This window comes from Erithacus rubecula (genome assembly GCF_903797595.1).
Source record: "Erithacus rubecula genome assembly, chromosome: 4".
Lineage (NCBI taxonomy): Eukaryota > Metazoa > Chordata > Aves > Passeriformes > Muscicapidae > Erithacus > Erithacus rubecula.
This window is the reverse complement of record NC_136686.1, coordinates 15,249,812-15,274,033: the sequence shown is the minus strand read 5'-3', so window position 1 is coordinate 15,274,033 and position 24,222 is coordinate 15,249,812. Positions and strand designations below refer to the sequence as shown.

The following is a 24,222-nucleotide window of genomic DNA, read 5'->3' as shown; positions in this document are numbered from 1 at the left end:
AGCATCACTTGTCAAGTATTTAGCAAGGATCAGACACAGCCAGATACTTTTTCTTATAACTTTCCTCATTACCATTTCTTCACTGGTTTATTTACAATTTTCTGTCTATTGCTGCTGCTCAAACACATCCTTCAGTCTGTCTTGCACATACTCACTTCCAGCTAATGCTGAGTCTTTGTTCACACAGGCCACTCTCTGCTTTGCCTGTAGCAATCAAATTTTCAAGAGTGTTTGGGATCCCATGGAACCATGCAAAAGTACAGCTGATGTGGTAAATAACATGGAAAGCCTCCAGTATTTTTATGTTCTTTTGTATAATATTGGCCATCTCTAATCAGAGCTTCAGAACTCTGACCTTTGTAGCATGAGAGAAACTGAATAAAACATACACTCATGCCACTGGGAGCTTTTCACAACTAACCCAGAGCTAGCAGCCTTTAATGGCTGGAGTGTTTTCAGGAGACTACAGGTGTTCTACCCAGAAGGTTTGTATTGGCTATAAAAAGGTACCACAAGCTGTGCTTGTTAATTTTGGCTTAATTTTCAGAGAGAAATCAAAGTTTTCTATTTCCTGTGTCCTTGTTCTAAACACCTGTGCAGCTTAATCATATCACTTTGCTATGAGTGCCACAAAAACTTGGACATCTCTGTTCCACTTTTTCACTTTTTTTTTATTAAAAAGTCTCATTATTATTGCAAAACCCTGTCCCTGCTTTATTCACACATGGTAAATTATGTTGTGTTCAGATCCACAGATAAAATTTTCATGTTAAACATCTGCACATTAATTACAATATAAAAATCTCCACAAGCTCCAGTGGGTTCCGTGGGAGGCTGTGATGCCTCAGAGGTGTTTTCAGCCTCTTCTACTAAAAAGACACCCAGAGGATGGGGAGGAAATGAAGAAAGCAAGCAACACCAGCTTGAAACAGTTCAAGGAAACTGTCTCTGGTTTTGCAGGCAAAAAAGATCTTAAATTTCTCAAGTATGGAAATTTCATTTAAAGGAAAAAGGATTTTAATGAGCACTAGTTCAAAATATGATGATAAAAGACAGACATGCTCTCTAGAACTTGAGGCCCCAAACTTGCAAAACAAAAACTGCTAGGACACAGAAGAAAGAAAGGTATGAATGAAATAAGTGAAAACCAACCTGAATTGTGGAATGATGAAAAATATTTAATTACCTCTTTTTGAAAAAAGGTTCCCAGAGTTACCTCACCAAAAGGAGGAATTGTGGGGTTTTCCAAATCTAGCCATCAACTCACTATTAGGAGGATACTGCTTATTCTACCCTCCCTCCCACTCTCCCACACACTGCAAAGGCAGTCCAGTCACACTGTTATTGGACATAATTGCTTTTATAATTTATACCAAGGCAACTACTATGATGAGAGAAACCTGCATCTGAAGAGCCTGAGGCTCTTCACTGCTTTAGAACAGCCATCCCTGTGACAAGCTAGGGACATTTTCTTGTTGTTTTTTTTTTTTTAATTATTCATTATTGAAGAATTGCTGCAACCAAGAACAAAAGGCCCTCTTGGAGATTTAAGAGCAGCACTTGAGTTCTCCACATGGATCACCCAGCTGCAAAACAGGGTGCTCCAAAGCAATCCAAGACAATCACCACTCACAGTCCTTCTTTAAGGGTTAAGGATGCTTCAAATGATGCCATGCCTTTGACAACACTTTAGTAAGGGAAAAACATCATGCCTGGCTAAGCCAGAAAGCTTCTAAAATGGCCACAGACAGGACCTGTAAGGTGACTGTACCTGCTCAGCTCCCCAGTGACACCAGTCACCTCAGTGGGATGAGCTCACCATGGTCAGGTGAAACACTTGGCCCAACCCTCAGCTGGGTAAAACAGGGAGAAATCCTGGGAGTGTGGACAGGGACTTCAACCTCATGTTGAACCTGTAACTGCCTTACAGAATTAAGGTTTCTCTCGAGCTCTGCAGCTGTCCTTAGGTCACACAGATTTATGAGCCCCATTAAGAAGGTAATGAACAATTGGTTTTCACTTCCTAGGGGCAGCTCTTTTCTAGATATGAACCTAGTGAATTAAATCCATGTATGTTGCTGTAACTGGCACTGCTGATGTCACACTTTCCTTTCTGATGCTTCCTCCCTACTATTCTGGAGAGAAAGGGCAGGGGAAATCCTGTTCACATGTATATTTCAGGATGATCTTTGCCTGCTTGAACTTACACACTGAACATCAAGTTCTAACATTTTAATGTGGTGGCTCAGCCGTATTTGTTGCAATTAAAGTTTAACAAGTTTTCAAAGCAAGATTTTAAATTCTATTTTACAGTGTGCTGCTTTACCTTGTGCCATGCCCTACCAAATACTTTATACAACCTGCAAAAGCCTTCTATTGCAGTTCTCCAAGACACAGCAAAGCAGTGACCTGTCTCCTGCCCTAGGAGAATGCATTCCCTCACACAGCCCATTAGAGCCACTACTGGCCTTACATTACAACCAAAAGGTTTGTCTTGTAAACTGAAGCCTTGGAAAACCAACTACAGTGTGACATTGAAAAGACACATCAACTTATGTTTTACACTGTAAGGATATTTAATCTTTTAATCAGTGATGACTGGGCCAGGAGCTGCTATCAGAAATCACACACAGCATCCAGTCCCAGCCATGCCATGTGCTCACACAACTTCCAAAGAGATTTCCCACCCACCTTCTTTTCTTCCACAACAGACTTGCTGTAGGCAGCCATCACAGACAGTGAGACCTTAAACTTTCCATAAATAGCCAAATTACTTCATATCCCCCTTGTGAGGAGAGGTCTGGCATGAGGACTGTCTTCTTCCTCAATCCCACAGATCCTGCACAGCAGTTCTGATGAGGAGGCAGTGTTTCAGTATCACTAGTTCCCCTGAGGAGCAGCTCAGGAATACTGCCTAGAAAGCAGAAGGGAAGGGCAGGGGAGAGCACACAGCCTGGGAACAGGACTCTGGAAGGGGAGCCCTGCCAAACCTTTGTCAGCCTGTGCCACTCTTCCCTGTGCTTAGAGGTGAAGATCTGCTGAACCCTCAGCCAACCACAACACAAAACTGCAAATTCAAATGGGACCTAGAGGCTCTTTTAGCTCTTCCTAGAAGGATTCTGGGTACCCAATGAGGAATTTTCTATAGACAAGCCCAAATTAGAGGTCTACAAAAAACTCCTTCATTGGCAGATGTGAAAAACCACTGATAAAAACTAAGTTTTGTCATACCAAGTTGCTTCCTGTAAAGGACTGAGATTGTCTGGTGAGAAAAGCTGTGTAAAAAAATGAACTGTATAAAATGAATACATCAAAGATCAACATATTGAGGGAGTAATTTGGAAATTACTTAAATCCATACTGATGAGTCTATTACTTTGTTTCAGCTGATTTTGTGGAGGAGGGCAGTTTTGATTAACACAAATGATGGCACTGAACTTAAATCTGCTTAATAATTTATTTCTTTATATTCTTGCCTCTGTTTGAAGGACTATGGCTTGCTAAGCATGAGTAACCATGCACTGAGTGACTGCTGTACCACTTGAGAGAGGTTTCCAAGAGGGCAGGGTACACCAACTCCCTTTTGGGGCAATGCACACACTGCAGCTACAGTTTATTAGACTACTGGAGAGGTTCAGCATCTTCCTGAGTTGGAATAGTTTCCTAATATTGTGTAAAAGAGAAGTAAGCATATTCTTCAAAAATGCCAACTCTGCCTGCTTTGGGAGTCTTCAGAAAGTTAATCTGGCAGCCTCAAGGAAGCAATCCAAATAACTACATTCTCTTCTCTCTCCAAAAATATCATCACAAGCTCTGTTGTTTATGTCCCCCTCATAACTGACTAAACTACTTTCTAAAATAAGGTTACAAGTTGCAATAGGGAGGTCATACAGTTATGGGGATAAATCCAATCCATCAAACAAACTGAACAAAGTTTTACAGCCATCAGCTGAATTATTTCACATGCTAGGGATGATCATGAAGAGAAGAACCCTTAGTGCACAGAGGACAGCAAAACAAAACCTTGCTTTGATATCAGAGGAGGATGAAAAGGCATTGCCCATGTCTGCCTTCACAGCATACTGAGCTCAGCAGAAGGATGCAATGCACAGACACACAAGCTCCCTCCTATTTCAGTATGAAAATCAACCTTTCCAAGGTTACCATGAAGATGTGTTCCCTGCAGGGGAGTTATATTACTGTCCATGAATCACACTCCACAGCAACAGCATACACCAGCTGTGAGACGAGACAGACAGTACACCTGACAGGACAGGAATTCCCACAAAAGAGTTAACCACCCTTAGGGGATAACAGAAAGCACTCTCAGCCATCTCTGGCAGCTCTTTGGCAATCTACACAGACATTGATATGCAGCAGAGAAAAGCATCTGTAGCTCAAGCTTCTTAATAAACACATGGGATTGCTTGAGTGAGACATCTTAGTTTTTAATTCAGCCTTTCAACAGAATTTAGCCCAGTAATACAACATATACCCACAACTATGATTAGTTGTCTTGCATTAACTTGGTATGTTTCAAAAAGGAAACTACCTTTCTTCAGAGATGTAGGAAGGTAAAAAAGGACAGTGGTAAGACCTCTCTCAGGTAAGTATTGTGAAGAATGAATTTCACACAGAAGCTCTCTTCTGAAAGGTATCTACTGTCCGAGCAAATCTTTGGAAGCCTCTCCTTGCAAATAGGCTTAGAGACCCTGAGATAAATCCCTCCTTTTTGTTCATACTCATTTGAAATTTTGAAAATTCTTTTGAAAATGTTTTTTGAAGAAAAGAATTTCAGATTCTGATGAATTGACATAAAGATTTTGAAAATTGTCAAAATCTGTTCCATGCTCCCCATGAGATTTTCAGCATCATAGTTTGGCTAAAGCCTTTTTGTGCAGTTAAGTGTCACCAGGCAGGACAATCAAATCACACATCTTCCTAGAATCTATCATGAACAGTTGCAGCTCTCCTGCTCCTGCAGCCAGTGCTTTGTCAGTGCTGCAGTAACCACCACCACTGCCCCAAAATGGCCAGCTGGGTCCTCACTCACTGCGCCAACAGCAGGACAGCTTGCACAGCCTGTCTCACAAGCCATCCATCACCATGCAGAACTGTGTTATCTGCATTGTAAGGACAAAGATGATGCAGCTCTGAAAATCACCAGCTTGTCTGACAACATCCTACCTGCCTGGAAGCCTCAAAGAGAAAGGAAAAAGGACTGCTGTCCACCATGAGTTGCTCCTAATTTCACTGAACATTTTACTAAACTTGGATGTAACTGATCTCATGCTTCCACAGCTTTCTGAATAAGCTTGGGGAAATGACTCCACATCAGAGCCATACCATAAGAAAAATGTAAATGCCATACCCATGTAAGAAATACCATGATTTTGTCTGTCAGAGGTTTAACATTAGCTCATCCTGTAGTACAAATATACATATATATATATATATATATATATATGAGGTAATCCCTATATGTCATCTATCTCAACAAATCCTCTTAGAAACATTTATTGAAAGCACTTCCCATTTATGTCTTTTTACCTCTTACCTCATAGATTTTGAAATATGGATTTTTATACTCAGAGCTTTAAGAAAGTTAAGAACATTATCTTGACTTATCATACACAGACACACATCAAAAGACTGACTTTTTGTTTCATGTTTCCACAACTTTCTCTTAGTGAACTGAGGGACAGAGTGAGGGAATGAGATGTCAAAATTTCTCCTAGCATCAAATGAAGCAAGCTCCTTCACTCAGATCACCAACTGGACACCTTATGCAAAGGATTATTACAGTTCTCTGATCTGGCACAGAAAAGATGCACATAGGAAGCCATCAAGTTTCCAGGATTCTTCTTGTTAGCCATCGAGGTTATTGTCTCTCACTTAGAGCAATCAGTAATATCCAGTGAGTCGCCATGTAATGAATGGAAAAGGGTCTCAGAGAGCTGTGAGCCTGCAGAAACTCTCTTTTCTAACAAACCAGGTTACGTGGGGTTCTTCTGTGATGGGAAAGAGTAACTTGATCTGCATATGCATCTGTACACACACACAGAGTTCCCCACTGATCTGGAAAAAGAACAGGCAACACTGCCCTCAGCTTCCCAGGCACTGTGCTTCTTTGCAACCCTAACTCATCACTTCTGTTTGATAATCTTTCTTTCCTTATAACCTAAAAAGTTATCAGGTCTCTTACCGGTTTTGCTGATTTCTTAGGCTACAGACTTCTTGTTCTCTACAAATTTCTGTGACTTAGTGCTTCCAAGCAGTAGTTTGTATTCCAGCTTTAGTGTGCATTTTAACTTCAACCTTTGTATCTGGGCTATTTTAGCGCAGGGTATTAAATGGAAGTGAAACTTACCTTAAGTTAGAAAAAGACTTCTGCTCCTTGCTGTCTATGCTTCACACACACACACCCAACACTATTCAAAGCACTTGAAAGTCATTTCCTCTGGGTCCAACAGAAACACACACCATCACCCTTAATCAGGAATCTCACACGCCCACAGGGGCACACCCATGACCACAGATAAACTACATCACTCTCTCTGCATTAAATTTCTCCTTTTTGTCAGGACATCTTACTAATCAGCATTTTGGATAATACAAACAGAAAGCTCTCATTCCAAGCCTGGGAAAACAAACCTAGGAGAGAGTCTGCCTGTTCTCTCAAGGAAGTGACACGGTCTTCTGTCTTGCTCAGTTGGTTGAAACTGGGCTTGCTTTCCAGAGGCATTTCAAATGGATTCAAATATTATCGTCAAATATATCTGGAAAACTGATGTCTCTGCGTTTTTTTTTAATCTAAAGAACTTTGAAGAATTGGCATTTAGAGCAACATGCATTTGACAAGGTTATTAAAACAACCTTCCTGCTCAGGCTTGAGCCTGTGCCCTCCACTTTCCTTCGCCACCTCAATTCATCTTCCTCCAATTGAAATCACTGTTACAGCAGATGAGGTTTATCAAGTTTATCAAACAAAAACAGCAGCTCCTACATCCAAATGAACTCAAATGGAAGGCATTCATTTGCACACCACTCCCCTCTTTCCTGATTCAAGTAACAACTAATTTGGTAGGATGTGAGCTTGCCACTATCTCACTAGGCAGGCTGGGCTACTCATCACAGAACTGGTTCAGAACCATCCAGTTGTATGTGTAAATGACTGCAGCTTCATAGCCAATGCTTTCGGTGCCTGTGCAAATAACACATTTTTTTCCAGCAGACTGCAGGAATGACAGAACATAAAGCTCCTCAGGAACTACAGTCGATGCCACATCAGGACTTAAATTTAGGATTTAGACTCCTCCACTATAACCCTTATGCTTCCAGACAAAAATAATGCTGCTATGTAACAGTATGTAAAAACTCTTGCTTACCTCTTGCAGCTCCCAGCTAAGCAGAGTTTTCCTCCTCCACAGAGGCTTGATCAGATCAGTTGCATCCTCCAAAATAAAGCTGGTGGAGGCACCCACCAGGACAGCACAGAGTGCACACACAGACCCCCGCAGGAAAAAGAATCCCTGCAGAACACAATTCATTTTTGTGTGCTGGACACATGTCAAATGTCCCAAATTGACTCAGAAGGAGGAAATGACCATCACCACCAGGTCAAGAAAGCATTTTAGCACTGACTTTCCAGTTCACACAGCATTTGCTCAGCATTTTTCATCACTTCTCTGCAGCTCTGAATGCTGCTGACTAGCAAAGGCAGGGGTTGAAACTGCTATGCCAGGGCTTGTTCCAGCTTGGCAAATTCAATTAAGTACAGCAGAAAAAGTTCTTCTCTGACAGAGCCAAAGATTCTTTGGCTAAACTAAATCAACTTCTGTTTCTTCAAATGATAATCCCACCATTTTGTCCTAACTCCTCAGAAGTTTATCCCCTGCAGCTTCCCCCTTTTTATCTTGGTGTAGAAAATACAAAGACTACACAAAAAAGATAGAGGGTCATATACCTATCTATCACTTTGATAAATTTGACAGCTCCAAAGCTGCAGTATATGCACATTGCCAAAAACCTGGAGTCCACAAATAGACCATAAAGAACATGTTGGCTTCTCAAACTCAATACTCATTTTAGATATAATTGTAATACAACTGTCTAGAAGTACTTGATGCAAATTTTTCTTTAAAAAATCCCCTTGTAATTTTTATCTGATCCACTTAAGCTAATGACTGCACTTCCATGAAACTTGTTGTGTCACCCTGTATTTTAGTGAAAGAAAGTCAAGAAAGTCTCAGTTTTGGAAATTTAAAATTAACTACATGAAAATGATGGGCTTCCTCAAGCATATTTCCAAGGGTCTCATATAGGAGTTAGGACTTGACACCATGGCAGTGCTGCACCTAACAGGAGACAGAAGCTTTTCTGCTGCTTGAAAGGAGTTTAGAGGTAGCTGAATGGGCTCTCTCTTGGCACATACATTTGATGATTGAACCATCATCACGTCTCCAAAGAAAATCAAACGATTTACCTGCCAAGCCCTTCCTTGGCAAACTATTTAAATTCCACAAAACAGCCAGGTAGAGCACCTAGGAGCCTGAATCAGTAGAAGCATCCTGTGTTTAGACTGCATACTATGGAGCAGCTCTCATCTTCACAAAAGAGCTGGGTACTCCCTTATTTAAATTAATCCTATTGATCAGGAAGGCTGCTTTTCTGGGACTCAGGTCTTTGTCAGCAGCGTTTTCCACCCTTCAGAGAAAAAACTGGCAGAGAGACAGGCTATCAGCTCCTGTGGCAGAAAGCTCGGTACAGAACCAGGCCACCACATCAAAGACAGTCATTTTACTCCTTTAATTCCCTGAAAAAAAAAAAAAAAAAAAATCCTCTTCTCACTGCTGCCTGCACAGTGCTGGCTCAGGCACGGTGCTGTGAGGAAAGCCATGGCAGGGAACCAGAGCTGGATGTGCTGCCTGCCAGCTGATCAGCTGATGACTGCTTCCTTCTGCCCAGCAGAGCAGGGGAACCAGCAAGCCCACTCTCTCATGCCAGCCCCCAGCACCAAGCCACTTGTCAGGGCTGGGAGCAGGTTTGGACAGCAGGTTAATTCCAGGAAGAGCCAGAAACACAGCACTTGGGCAGAGAGAGCACGAGTCCCAGTGCAGCCTGCCAGCTCTCTGCCAGTGCTAGCAAATGCTGGTTTGCAGGAGAGTGACAAGATGCCCAGGATGTCTGCAGAGACATGCCTTGGGCTGCTGTGTTTGGGGGCAAAGGGAAGGTGCCAGTTTCCTTTGGCTGCCACCACAGTCTTAACGTGATATTCAGCAGCAGCATATTAACTCACTTGTCACAACACAGCACTTTCACCCCCATTTTTAGTGATGCTCCTGTGTACCTGCACAGCTACAGCAGATACACCAGTCACTCCGCTTAATAAAAAAGAAAAATGCACTGTAAGAGTGTTAGGAAGGACTGCACCAGAAGAGTAGTGGGCTAAACAAATGGGCAGAACCAGCATTCAGGATTTCTTTATATGCTGGAGGTCCTGTTCATCTCCAGCTGTAAAGAAGAAAACTGCAGAGGCTTTACTTGTTATATTTGCTAAGTCCTGCAGCAGGATGTCTTTGTGCCCTCCAGACCTGGATTGTACAGCTCGGTGCTTCCTCCAGTAGTTACACATGGAAACAATCCATTAAAAGCCAGGTTAATGCATGGCACATAAATAGACTGTATTTGTCAGCATGCCTAAGCCCTACAGGTCAGCTGGCCACATTATTTAAGAGACTGCAGCAGACACACTGCAGGAAAGCAGGAATTTCTGCTCTGGATTAAAGGGGCAGAATCAACTGTTCAACAGTTGATGATAAACTGTTTTTCTGTTGTTTATAAGGGAGTAGAAGACAAAACTTCAGCACAAGAGAAAAATGAAAAAAAAGCTCATTATTTCTTCTCCAATCTGTGCCTTATATGCTTATGTAGCAGAATAAAGGCAAACAACCTGAATGCAGCCAGATGTTGCAATTCAGAGTTTGGTAAGGGCTGAAGAAAATAATAGAACCCACTCAGGGGACCAGTGAGTGCACTCTAAAAGACAAATACTTTAGAAGACATCAACACATTACTAATGTTATTTGGATGTTCAACTTGCCTGAGGGAGTGCAAAAGGGAGTCCTGTTATTAATATGCTGTGTTTAGTTTCAAATTTAAAAGCTCAAATATAAGGCCACAGCAGCTCTCAAGAAAAAGACCCCAACTTTTTCAGCATGCAAGCTGCATCACTTCTCTACAAAAAATTGCTTTTAGAAACAGATGGCAGCCTGCAAGACCTACAAATCCTTTGTCTGGAGTGGCAAACTAGGCCCTATTGCCCATCAAAGTCAACCATCACATTGTGAAGCACTGACCCTAAAAAATCCATTATGTTTCTTTCTACCACAACGCTAAACCAGACAAAATGAGTCAGACTTAATAGGAAAGGGTGAGGGATTTAAAATCCCTTTCCCCAGCATCCCTGCAAAAATGAAGACAAAGAGGAGAGTCTGCACTGACCCTCCAGTGACAAGCCCTGCTGTGGGGGCTGCCCCCTTGGGCCAGGCTTTCCAAAGGAGGATGGGTTTGGGGTTGGAGCATTTATATGGTGCACAGCAATGGCTTTGGGATGGGCACACTCTGTCAGTCAAACTAGCCACACAGGCAAAAGTGAATATCCCAAGCAGGAAAGAAAGGCCAGCCCTTATGCTGGTAAATAATTAGGTCTGATGTGCTTTGTAGTTTCTCTGCCCTCCCTTTCCAGCTCTGCTGAAGCACTGTGCAGATGCACAGCATAGAGACGGGGAAAGCTCTTCACGGGTACTGCAGGGAAGAGAATATAAGGTTTTTTCTTGTCTGCCAGCTAAATCCAGGCAATGTAAAGAAAGAGGAGCTCATATCAAAGGACTGCTGCCTTCAGTTAGGAGAGAAAACAACAGAGAAGCCTGCTGTGGTGGTGATGGATGAGGCGATGATGTGGAAAGGATCGAAAAGCCTTTTCTCTGCTATGGCTATTTGGTGCATCTTGACACACAAAAGGAAACACCCATCACTGGCAGTCTCAGTAGACACCTCCCAGCAAGAAGCACTTTTATCAAATAAAAGAGCTCTCTCAATAGCAGTGGGTCCAGTTTGTGAACAATTCAAATCACTTTCATCTCACAAATCTAAAAACAAGAGACAACAAGAAAGTCAGCGTCCTCAGAGCAACAGTTTGCTTGGATTCTTCACACCCTTGTAAAAACTGCTCCCCATCCCCCTCCTTTACTGGTTTTCTTCAGCATAAAACAATCTCTCAAGGACATGGCAACAACGACACTGAAATGCAAAGCATTGAGATCAAACACATGAAGCTGACACTCATTACGGCTAAATTATGTCACCTATCCAAAGGCTCAAGCTTGTTATTTAAGACAATACAACAGTCATTAATCACAGCCATTGTGTACTGCTCGAAAGGCTCTAGAAAGCTAAAGAATACAACAGATTTATTATACTACAGTGCCAGATTTAATTACATGGCTTTCTCCTCAGCATCTCGACACTTGTAGTTCACCACCTGTTTGCACCAGAGGACCCGAAATAAAGACGTGCTGGCCCTTGAGGCCGGGCACGCAGGACAGGCTTGTGCTGAACACACCATTCTGGGGGATGCTGGCAGCCAAATCACTTCTGCAGAGCTATTGTTTTCCTGTCAAAATTTTCAATTTCCAGTTCCTTTTCATATATGTTCACATGCAGAAAAAGCACACCCTTGAGCCCGTGAGCAGAAGAAACAGGTCGCTGTCTTCTTCCTAAAGCTGCGGCGCAAAGATTCATGCCCTCGCCACCATAACAATGTATTTAAGCAGTATGTCTGTCTGCTGGCAGCCTTCTGAGTTTGCATTTTCTTCTATAAATATTTAATGTAGAAGAACTGTTCATGTTACCCACTTTGACCGAAGTGTTTTGACAGCCATGCTCACCACATGACAATGATGCTCTATTTAACACTGCAGCTGCAGACAGAGGGATTTGGTTTCAGTTTTATACAATATTGTGAAACTGATAACCTCCTACAAATAAACCAGTTAATGCATTTTTAAGGAGCAGAATTTAAATGCATTAGCAAGACAATTGTCAGTAAGCCACTACAAGAAAGAAAAATAGAAATTTAATTCCTGAATCCAAAAGACTTTTTAAATCTAACTGCAATTATTTTCTTATTAAACCTATTCAGATGGTGAAAATTAAAGATAATCAAGCCTGCAAAAGCTAACTAGCCTCTTGAAACTGTTTCTCTTAAACCTAGAATAATTTTCGAACTCTTTGGACCACAGATTGTGACCAGCCCTCAGAGGCCTCTACACACTTTCACCAGGCAGTAAATTGAATACACACAAAAGATGACAATGGCTCAGTGGATCACTGGCTGGCCCCAAGGGAGGTTTGATCCCAGCCTCTCTCTAACATACAAAGACTCAGCATGGTCTAGCAGCAGCTAACCAAGAATCAGTCTTTCACATCTGAAGATCATAACATTTTTGCAGGTAAGGAAAGGTCAGGGAAACAAAAAGGCCTAAGTAACCCAGCCAGTCAAATCCACAGAAATAGCTCTGCTACTGTTAGTCATGCAGAAAGGCACTCTAATATTCTCACTTTAACATGGAATCGCTTAAGCACAGTTTGGAAAAAATAAGAAACAACAATAATAATAGAAGAAAGAGAAACAGAGTCATCAATGTTTATCCTTCTCCACATGCCCTGGCCCCTGAGCATCGTCTCAGTTACCCAGGGGCTCATTAATGTATTCATCTATTACAAGCTTGCTGGAAGCATGGAGTAATGCCACTTTGGTGTGAGCAGATTCAACAAGCATGGATTGCCAACCTTCCACTGCAAGGCAATGCCATCTCCTTCTAGGCTATTTCAGCAGGCAGATTCAGCTGAATATTGTCATTTACTTCCAAGACAACTCATAAATGCGAAGTGATTAGACATCCCTTGCAGTGCCTTTTACTGGAGTTACTCAAAATTTAATGCACTTAATACAGTTTTATGACTCCTAATGCATCATTAGCACTTTAATATATCAGACTACAGATCTTCATTCTTAACAATATCATCAGAAAGGTCAGAATAGCACTTTAGAACAATAAAGCATGAAGATGAGCTGGTTTGTTCTTGAATGTAGGAAGGGGAAGATAAAGAAAGAAAAAGATAGTGAAGAACTCTTCCCTAGCATATTCTGCTTCTGTATCTTCCATTCAGTGCATTTTGAAAAAATGCAGAAGTGTTTTTTCCATAGATATCTCTGGATATTGTATATTGTACCAACACAGTCAAGCTCCTATATCCTTTCACTGAGCTTGAGGAAGGTCCTGGACCCTGCAAACAACCATCTGAGAATTGCTATTTATTGCTAAACATAGCTTTGTTCCCACTGCCTGTTATCACACTGCAGAAGAACACCAAGACTGGGAATGATGATTTTAGCACAGCTGCAAGGTTTCACAGGTATGGGTGAATAGCACTAGGAATTATGCAACTGGATGCCAGGACACAAATCATGGTCCTCTCATCTGCAGCTCCTTTTGCTCACACAGGCCTGCTAGCTCCAACATTCTTTTCTTCCTTCCCCCTCAGTACCAGGAGTTGCCTTCACTCCCCACCCCACCAGATGGGAGGAGGCAGCACATGCTCTGCTTGGATCCCAGCTCTGGGGCTCCAAATTAGACTGCCAGGATACCCACATGGAAGGGCCTACCTTGCTTTAAAAGTGCTGCTGCTGTTCCTGCAGCAGCCTTTGTACTATTGGAAGGTTAATTAGGATCTCTGCTATAGCTGCAGGGACTTCACCAAAAAAACCCTCCCTTTCTTTTCCATTCTATCTCTGACAAAATTAAATTGACCTGTGTGCTCAGAAGTTGGTAGATAAGATTGGGGGAATGATAAGATTGCTTTGGAGGGCAGTGTTTTGGGTTTTTTTTTTTTAAATAAAAAGGAAACAAGCCTAGTGTGATCGATCACTCAAGCTGAGTTTTGAGTGTGATAACACTGCTCTATTAACAAGACAGATGGTCTCCTGCTTAGTTAGCATCAGCTTCCCTTTTGAGTTATTCAGTGCATCACAAGCAATGCTGGGACACGGTCAGAAGTCATTGTCGCAAATTGCTGACAAATATTAACCAATAACTGAAACCCAATACGGATTTTGAATTGCAAACAGCTTTCAGATTGCTATCACCATCATGTATGATCTGTATCTAGAATATGGCTGCTCTGGATATCTTGCATTGGCTGCACTGAGCAATTCACTCTCAGCTCTGGGACAGACCTAAATCTGTGCCTTTTCTCCCTGGTTCCTGAGCAAATGGCTCTTCCAGCTAGCACAGACCTGAGGACGAGGAGCATGAATCCATCCAGGCCTGCAGACAAGACGTTTTGCCATTCTTATTCCTGCCCCAAGCACGAGAGCTGAACTAATCAGGGCCCCGAGCTCCTGGGTCACAGCCAGGGCACCGCCAGGGACCCTAGCTCTGCCTCACCTGCTGACAGGGGCAAAGCAGGGCCCAGCTCTCAGCTCATTAAGGCACACTTTCCATGGGAAGTTCAGCCCACATTAGGCTGGACTGGTTTGGTGGTGGGGTTTTTTTTGTTGTTTTGTTTTGTTGTTGGTTTGTTGGTTTTTTGTTTTTTTTAGCAGTCTGTTAGGCTGAGGAAATTTCAACAGGGCTCTTTCTTTCCCCACTCAACTCACCATGCTGTGGGCAACTACAAGTAGAGAGAAAACAAAACCACAAAGACATGGGCATAGAAATGACAATAAGTTATTACCCAGAACTGCTGTTTTGAAAGTTAACATCTCCCACCACCATTCCCCTTCTGCTAAGTGCAACAGCAGACTGTGGCAACAGCTGCCTCATCCTATGCAGATGTTCATATTTATAGAGGAAAAAAATGATTACTTAATAGCATTCCCTACACCAGGATTCTTTAATTCTTAGTCATTCCCCTATTTGAGACACAAACACTAGACAACGCATCCCTGCTTGAATTAAGAGTCAAACAACATCTGCTATCACACTCACCAAAGCCAGAAAGAGTCAACATATTTGCAAATATGTGTAAGAGAAACCTATTTTTAATAGCATCATCTTGGGAAAAGGCTAAACATCTAATCCATCCATGATGAATAGCTGCTATCCTGATTTCTAGAGATAAATGTTCTCCCTTAATAGATTCATAGCAATAGTGGTTACAGACAAAGGCTGACAACCCCAAAACAGGTACATTAAAGACACTGTAATACCATTCTTCCTGGCCTTGATATTCCTGCAGTGCTTACAAGGCATCATGTACAGCAAAATACACCCTTCACAGCTTTGCACATGTCTACTATCAGTCATTTTTATACAGCACCTGGCAGTTTCCAAGCAATGTGAGTCACGACCAACATTTAATCTTCATATTCTCACATAATTTTAGGGGGTTGGGTGTTTTCAACCATTCTGTTGGTTTTGTTTGGGTTTTTTTAAACAAAAAGTGTGAATTCTTCCTCAAATACTCGGTGCTGTATTTTTGTATAGTTATACTGGAAGAATAAAAAAAGTGAGAAATCACAAAATCTACATTACACAAAAGTCCCATTCTAGAAATAGTAGAGCAGCCCTTTAGCTCTTCCACAACAGCCAGCTTCACAGCTGAGAGAAAGTTTGTGTTAACAGACCTGGTGGGGTTTTTTTAAGCATTACATTGTTCTTCATTTTAAATTCATGTCAGAGTATTGCACAGCATAAAAAAAACCCCAAGAATACCAAGTGGGAATGCTGATGGAAAAATAGTATTGTGTGAATAACTAACTCATCAGCAAATCCTCCCCTCCCTCAACAATGAAAAGCCAAATATTTATTCAATTGCATATTGCATTCTTTGCTCAAATACTTCACAATTTTAATTTAAAATAACAAATCTCAATTTTCTTTCCTGAACATCTCAGGGGAGACCAGAGGGCCCAACAGAAGGTATTTACACCATCTGACTGGATTAATCTCAGCAGCAGTCTGGAGAAAAAGCAGGAGAAGGAGGCTCTTAAACAAGTGTTTTGTACCTTCCAGGCTGGCTCCAGGTTCTGAGTGAGAACACAGACTGCAGAACCAGTCAGACACCTGAAGTCAGTGTAAGAAATACCTATTTTGGACCATGACAGCAGCATCCTTTCCAGCTGCATTCCAAATGCTGGTCAGGCTGCTTGGCCCACCTGATCAATATTTCATTGAGGAATTACCAGATAAGTGAGTTGTGGGTTTCATCATTTCATTATGAGGAGCTCAGCCCTCTTGTGTTTCAGCCACAAGGGACTCCAAGCACCTCTGACACCTGGGCAGCCTCGTGTAAGGAGCTTGATTTTCCCTTGGAACTCCAGTTCCTGCTCCCACAGGTGACATGGCATCACACTGTGTGCCACCACATGCCAAGCTGCTTGTACATGGAAATAGCTCTGCATGGAAATGAGCAGAGGGTTAGAGAGATGCTATGGGGAAAATGCAAATTTATACAAATAACTTCATCCACCCGTGAAAATCAGCAGCCACTACACGCCCATGACAGTTGAGCTTGGCTTTCTTTATTTTGTTTAATCCTGTCATTGTTCACACAGAATGGTGTTTCAGATTAAGCCCCCTTACCCTTCCACATGTTAGTCTTTACCATGACAAGAGAATACCAAGAAGGGGGTGGACAGAGGATACTTCTGGCTTTCATGCTGTGCAACTTACTACTCACACAGATTCAAAGCATGATTTGACTCCATATAAAGCTTGATATAAAGCTTCATAGGTTTTTTTAAAGTGCTACTAGATCCCAGAACTATTATTGCAATCTGATTATTAAAATGACTGTAAAGCAAACTCAAATGCATGCTCCAGGGTGAGGGGGGTGCTCACTCTACAAGACTGACATATTTAAACATTGTCTCTGAACACAAACAAACCAAGAACAGCTGACATGTTTGTATGAAATTGTCAAGGTCGTTCTCCAATGAGAGAATCAGTTTTCTTTACAGATCCATCACAAACAGACCCCCTCACTCCAATATCATATTCTACTAAGACTTGATGTTTCTACTCTCACTTGAAGCAGGTCACTGAGATCTGGCAAAGTCCTTCAAACCACAGAGTATGTATTGGCATGGGAATACTCCCATTTCACTCTCTAAGCATCTGCTTGGATGTTTTGATGCTGTTTTTCATGGCTTGGGTAGGTATGGAGGTAGAAGCAAAACTTCAGACCTCAAAGGAGAACGGCCTCACATTTTCAGCCAGGCACCTCCACCAGGCCTAGGACACCCTAATGAGAGAATCCTCATCTGAGATACAATGATCAGACAGCTAATTAAAAATTACCTTTACTGCAATCAAGAAGCATAAATGGAGTTGTTTATATTTTCATACAGGGAATAGAACAGAAGTTTCTTCCAGCCACGCCTGTATCTGACACCTTGGCAGTCTGTCACACATTCTTCATCACCCCAGTGTGTTTCTTTTACTATGATGACCCATCACCATTTCTTCCCTAACTACTTTTGGGATTATCAATATGCCTAATGTGATCAAAACATCACAGTGAAGGCTTACTGTTTCCTGACCAAATCTGGTTTTCCCCAATGCAATTTTTCCTACTGTATGTATTTCTGCTATTCACTGGTTAAGAGGTAGATAATGGAAAAAAAAAAAAAAAAAAAAAAAAAAAAAAAAAAAAAAAAGCGCAGCAGAAAAGAAAAGAAATAAAATTGCAGGCTATTTACACTGATGAACTATATAGAGATCCACGTATTCCACACAGCTCCCCTCCATGCACACTGGGTGCGGCTGAAGAAGCTACTTGTTCTTTCCACATATATAAGTGGTCCTACATGGTCTCTAACAGCACCAGACAAAGACGACAGCACTAACTGCATCAAAGTACATGCACTGTTTGTTTTTTTTCCCCTTCATTCACATTTCTCCTTGACTCCAGCCCTCATTGCAACAGAGCAGAGCTGCAGCAGGAGCAGTGTGCCAGCCATGTATCCAGTGCCAGCCCACGCAGAGGCTTTGCAGGCTGTACTTGCCAGCATGTTTTAGGGACAAGCTGGCATTAAGGACAACTTGATTAGTCCATGACAAGCGGGTGAAAGAAGCAGGCAAGAGAGCCCTGACACCCTTGCCCTGCTGGCTTAGGTGCAGCTCAGCCTCTCCTGAAGCAGCTCGTTTTGAAGTTATTCCTCCATGGAGTTCTGCATTGGCACAGGCGAGCTGTAGGAAGGGTGTCAGGGCACTGGCACAGCTCCTGCAGCACTGGGAAATGGCTCTGGCGAGGACACGGGAAACAGCTGAGCAGAAAAATCAATACTCCAGTCTGCACTGTGTGCACTGCCCTGAGCAATTCTGACATTTTTGTGGTTACTGCTCTTCCATCTGCAGAGCGGTGGGCATCGCCTAGCCCAGGTGCCACTGTCCCCCAGCGCCCTGAGGGCAGGGCAGAGCCAACACAGGAGCCTCTCCCCTGGCAGCAGGGACCAGCCTCGGGCTCACAGCCACCATGTCCGTACCCACCCACCACACACGGCCGTGCCGAGCCCCATCCACCGCTGCTGCTCTCCCCGGGGTGCCCCACGGCCATCTCATTGCTCTGTACCCCGGGCAGGGGCTGTGGGCCTGGCACTCCGTCCCCCCACAGCCACTGCGCCAGGACGGGGCCAGCAGTCACTTCAGGCTGATGCGCTGGAACAAGATTAGGGCTGGATTTAGGTCGTTCTTATAAAAGACAGCAGCTCGGCCATTCTGCCTGGCATTGCTTCGATTACTAATGAATTTACAGAGTGTGTAGGAAAAGGACTCCCTCCTTCAATATTAACAAGGCAGCTCCTGGGATTGTCACTGAAAAGGTCCCTCACATAGACTGTCACACCTTCTCTGCTGCTGCAGCCACTGCCAGCCAAGCAGCCTCCGAGCATGCAAGAGGCTTTAGTCCTTCTAAGTGGAAATCAAAACAGCAGCTTATCTGGCAAGCAAAGTACAAGGAATTCTCTTTGGTTTAGCATTAGTGAGTCAGTGCTATTGATAGGAATAATGACGTTTTTCAAACCAAATCAGTACCTTATTTTCTAAGGAATACAGTATAAAAAACTCAGATGAAGGCAAATGTATAACAGAATAATCACACCAGGGCTGGGTGAGCATTTAGAGCCAGCATTTCTCTGGCATATATACAGATAGAGAATGAAAGTGCTATTGCTAAAACACAGCAATACGTCACAGCCATCAGCAATTCCACAAATGGTCTGTTATCCAAGTGAACAAGAGAGTTACTCCTTATTAAAGGTTATTGTAACTGGAGATCACACTTGTCAATAATATTGACTGTTCTTTATAAAAAGCTCTATTTCCTTTGGCTGCTATAGAAATCCTCCTATAGGAGCTAGGTCTTTAATACATAATTCAGATGTTTTAAAAATAAAATTAAAATCTTTATGGTATTACAATTCTGGAATTCTGGTTTCCTCCAACAGCAAAAAGAAGGTGAAGAATGAACCATTACAGCAACTATCCATGCCATCACTTTTAAAGATGTAGAAGAGAGCAGAAACATTATTTCTGTTTCACTATCCAATTTTTGTTTACCGAAAGCAGGGATTATCTCCATACACCTTTACCTAGAAAAGCAACACTTTATCTTTGCATAATAAGATTTGGTTTCACATGAATGAAATATTAACCCAACTTAGATTTTTATCAAACAGGTTTCCTAAACGAATACACAGTATTTCCCTATTATTATGATAGTTCAGAAAATATGGGGGTTATTGAAGTAACTTCAATAAACCGGCTGGTCCATCCAATATCTAATCCATGAGACTTGGATCCAGCTATAATGTCAGTAGATTTAATGCTGCATTTGAGCATCACTTCTACAGGGCAGCTGGAGAAAAGCTGAATTCCATCCCTCCCACAAGCCCTGCAAAGATGAGAAAGCCTAAGCAATCCGCCTCAACTGATTCTGAGGAGCAAGTTAAGTTTCGGTGACTTGAACAGCATAAACCATCTCTGCCTCTACTTGCACCATTCCCATCCACATCCAGGTTACATAATCTGGACAATCCCTCCAAAAATGCTTTGTCAAAATCTGGACTGTACTTAAAAATGAACAGCAAAAGTTCTGTAGCCTGCTTTTAACTTGCATCAATCGTGTAAGTCGCGAACAGGAATCTCAACCGATCGGATATTCCTGGGTACAGGGAAACTTAGCCCATTTCCAGCAAACTAGGAAAAAATCCAACTGCCTATTTTGAGAAGAGCCAGGCACACGGGAAGCTGTGTGTCTGTAGTAATGCCAGCAGGTTTTCTGGCAGCACGCTGGGCGCACAGGCTGGCACGGGGGAAGCGCGAAGGAACGGCGCGGGCGGGGGGAGCTCTGCAAGGAGCGAGCACGCCACTGCCAACAACACCAGGACGAAAAAGTCCTTCAGCTTTCTAAAAATAAGAGCCTACTAGATGAGAAGCACAGTTAGCCAGACTGCAGCATGCCCTGTTTGGATCTCAACGTTTCATTGAGGGGAAATTAATTACCAATATGTGGATATTTGTAGGGAAACAGCATGAGGGAGAAGAAATGAGCATTTTTCCCAAGACATTCAGCATTTTCCATGAGCATGACCAGTATCCACTCTCTACTTTGCTGGCCATTAAAATAAAGAATATCTTAAAAGCAGAGTAATAAAGGTCTCTATAGTTTTCAAATATACACTGAATGGGACAGTAACACATTGAATCTTTACACAATTGCCAAAACTAGACAGCTAAGGTAACATTTACAGTTCATGTGGGGGGAAAAACCCTATAAAAATCTTATAAACCTTTTCACACAGCAAGCAGGCTATCTTAACTCCACCAATATTCATGTTTCTAAGACACAGAAGGCACCATCCAACACAGTCCTCCAAGTCCCAGTTCCCACACTGGCTTACTGCACCTTCTCTTCCTCCAAATTGCACCACTCCTTCCACTTCAGACAAAATACCCATCCCTAATTCTGTCTTCTTTCCTCCAGAGCACTAAATTACTTTCCCAATAAAGTATATTTCATTTTCTTTTTAATTGAGCCATGTATTCTGGATTTTTCTAAACTGTAGTGTCTAACATTCAAGATACTACAAAATGTAGCACATTCCCCAAGCAAAGAGTAAAAGCTGCTACAGCCAGAAAACCTTGTGCCCTACACATACAGTTCACTATATATGAACGTGAAGTTCATATAGTATAAAAAAAAATTATAAAAACAATTTAATGAACAAATAGCTCTTTTTGTTAAATACAGTCTTAATTATTTACTGTAACAAATTCATTTGAGCACATGCAGTTCCAAAGCTGATAGTCTCAAAAATGGCTTTACATGAAAGAAGCAGGCATGAAGAGGAAAGTGAGCTGAAATTTATTTTCCATTAGGCCTAAGCATGACAAAAAAGCTCCCTACACCCTATTTTAGTGAAGCTCAACAGGGCACTGAGAAAAAATAGCAAAATTTTCAGGCTTTTCAAGATATTTCACATCAAATATCCTACTTTTATTTCTTTTATTCTAGCTTTCTCCAACTATTAAACACCAAGAAATCCTTAGATAGTTTCATTTCCTCAAGTCCCTGGAAAAGCCTGGAAAAGAGTCCCTGGGAAAAAAAATGGGTTTTTTTCCCCCTCCATCCTTGAGTGAGAGCTTTGTGATAAGGGCTACAAGTGTTTTGACAACATCATAATCTACACACAATTTTGTTTTGTGCCTGGATATACTACCAAGTTGAGCAATAGGTAAACAGCTTTCAGCTGTTCAAAATCAGTTCACTTAAAAACCCCAAATCAGCCATCTGAAGAGCCAGCTGTGGAGCAGCTCACTAACCAAAAAAAAAGAAAAAGAAAAAAATCTGTAGCAGAAAACTTCATACATGCAAAAGACACAAAAATAATCGAAGAAAAATGTACAATTTCTTGGTGGAAAATTCTCATCTACCAAGCTTGTTTCAAGCCCTGAGCATCCATTCAGTGGAACAAGAATTAGAAAACAAAATACTCTTCCCTAAAAGCATGTCAATGTTATACAACCATAAATGTTGATTTTATTTCATTTTTTGAACAGACCTATCAACACCACAAGAATTAGGAAAGCAATTCTTTGCCCTGCTTTCACGAGTAGCACTGAAGAATTTTACTTCCATGCCTGATGAGGATTTCTTGGTGTTTCTGTTTTGTTTTTAATTGAAGAGAGTTTTTGTGGAAAGAGATTTTGGGCTTAAGGCAAGGAAAGCTTCCACACAAGGGAGAGTCCCGGGCTGTCCCCAGCAAAGGCAGGGGTCAGGGAGCTCCAGATGAGCCACAGCTGACTCACAGTGTACCATGGTGAGCTGCCTGGGTATCAGCAGATCACCACCGAGTCCATCTCAGATCCTCAAGCACTTTCCAACTCCTTCTCTCTTCACAGGAGGGGCCCTGGGGCATCCAGAGCAGCAGCAAGCTCCTCCTGTCCTTTCTCCTGATCCCTTGCTCAGCCCCAAGGCAGCTCCATCAGTCAGACCTAGGGTGAGCAGGGTGCTGTGTGAACACTGGCTGCCAAGGGATTCCCAGGTTTGGAGATAAGCAGGTTCTTCCTTACTTTTATTTTGGCTAAACTGGGGATGAACTGTGCAGCAGCTTAAGTCACAGCAACTTTTCATTGATGCCTTGTGACTAACCTCAACAGGCTTTATAAACACAAGGACAGCAAGATGTAGCCATCACAGCTACATAATACAGAAAGAACAGGGTCATTTACATCTACAAAGAACATTTTTGAAAGAATAGCCATTTGTAGGTTTTCTGTGATAGAACAGACTTTCTATTCCCTCAAGCATCTTTCTCCCCACCCATTACAGCAGTGAATTCAGTCATAGTACCTTGGTTTTTGAGACCTGTAACACAGATTTCTAGGTGGGCTCTCTCTACTGCCAGCCTACAGCAGCATTAGCGCTCCCCAAGCTTTAACAGAAATGTTTTCTCAGCTACATCTCAAACCAGAGTTAATTTTTCCATGGCTGCATTATATTTGTGGCTCACAGCACTCCCTGTTCCTCCCCAGCATTTCCCACTGCTGAGCTCCCAGCTGATAGCAGAAAGCTCCTGTCATGAGTCCCTAAAAATATAACATTGCTCAGTGGCAATATTAAGTCCCATCATATTTCTGTTACTCCACTTCTTCCTCTATCACATCCCAACCCTCCTAAGGGATTAAGCATGCCTCCCAAACTGGCATTACAAAAAATGTTATATATTCAAACTATATTGCTGGACCTTGCCTAGTTTAAAACGGTAACAAAGACACTGCACTGAAAATTACTACTTTCGTTAATTTCTCTTTGAAAATTATTCACAGTTGCACTGTATTTTATAAATGGCTATATCCTAGATGTGCCTAAATTACTTTCTTTCACTGAAAAATGAACAGGGAGATTACTTTAGCTTTGAAATCTGCTTAGTGTGAACAGTTCAGCCAAACCTACTGAATGACCACGGAAGAGGAACCCTGTAGTTGAGGCATGACATATGCACAAACCCACCACTCAGGCTGTGCTTGAGCAGTGCTCCACAGGAACATACCTGTGCACTTCCCTGGGAAATGGTGCAAAAATCAGCAAAAGACAACTTGGAAAGTGTGGGTACCTCAGGGAGGACGCAGCCAACACTGCTTAAAAATAGTTTCTTTTCAGACAGATGACCCAAAGTTTAGGTAGCTGAAACCCCAATAGGTCATATCATGCAAATCAAACCCTGTATGCCATCAGCTGGGAGGTGGCTCACAAGTCAGGAGTTTTCTACTAAAAGCAGCAAAACTGAAAACACACAACTGCGGTCACAAGTACATTTTAAAAAACAAAGAGATGAAAGTACATTTAGCTAATGTTTCAGCTTGGAGCCCCTAGGGCTAGTGCGCTCACCGCCAAGGGTAGAGACTTAGTTACCCTGCTTTAAGATAAAGGTCCTTGGAAAGCTGTTCCTTGGAAACATACGTGCATCCACCCCTTTTACCGGTGACAAAAACCTGAACTTCAACCAGTGTACATTGACCAGTGATACAGATCATCACGTCTTTGTCTTACACAACGGGAAGGCAAGGTACTTCCTGACGCAATATCTGCGGAGACCTCATTGGGATCCCATCCTCAGGATCCCGGTGCCAGGCAGAGGCGCTCACTGTGACA

At 42.3% G+C, this 24,222-nt stretch overlaps 1 protein-coding gene across 6 annotated transcripts in view; it reads right to left on the bottom strand.

Annotated features, from left to right (window-relative positions):
* DENND5B (DENN domain containing 5B) overlaps nucleotides 1–24,222 on the bottom strand; it is a 101,172-nt gene that overhangs the window by 75,762 nt on the left and 1,188 nt on the right. The gene's annotated exons all lie outside the window — the stretch shown is intronic.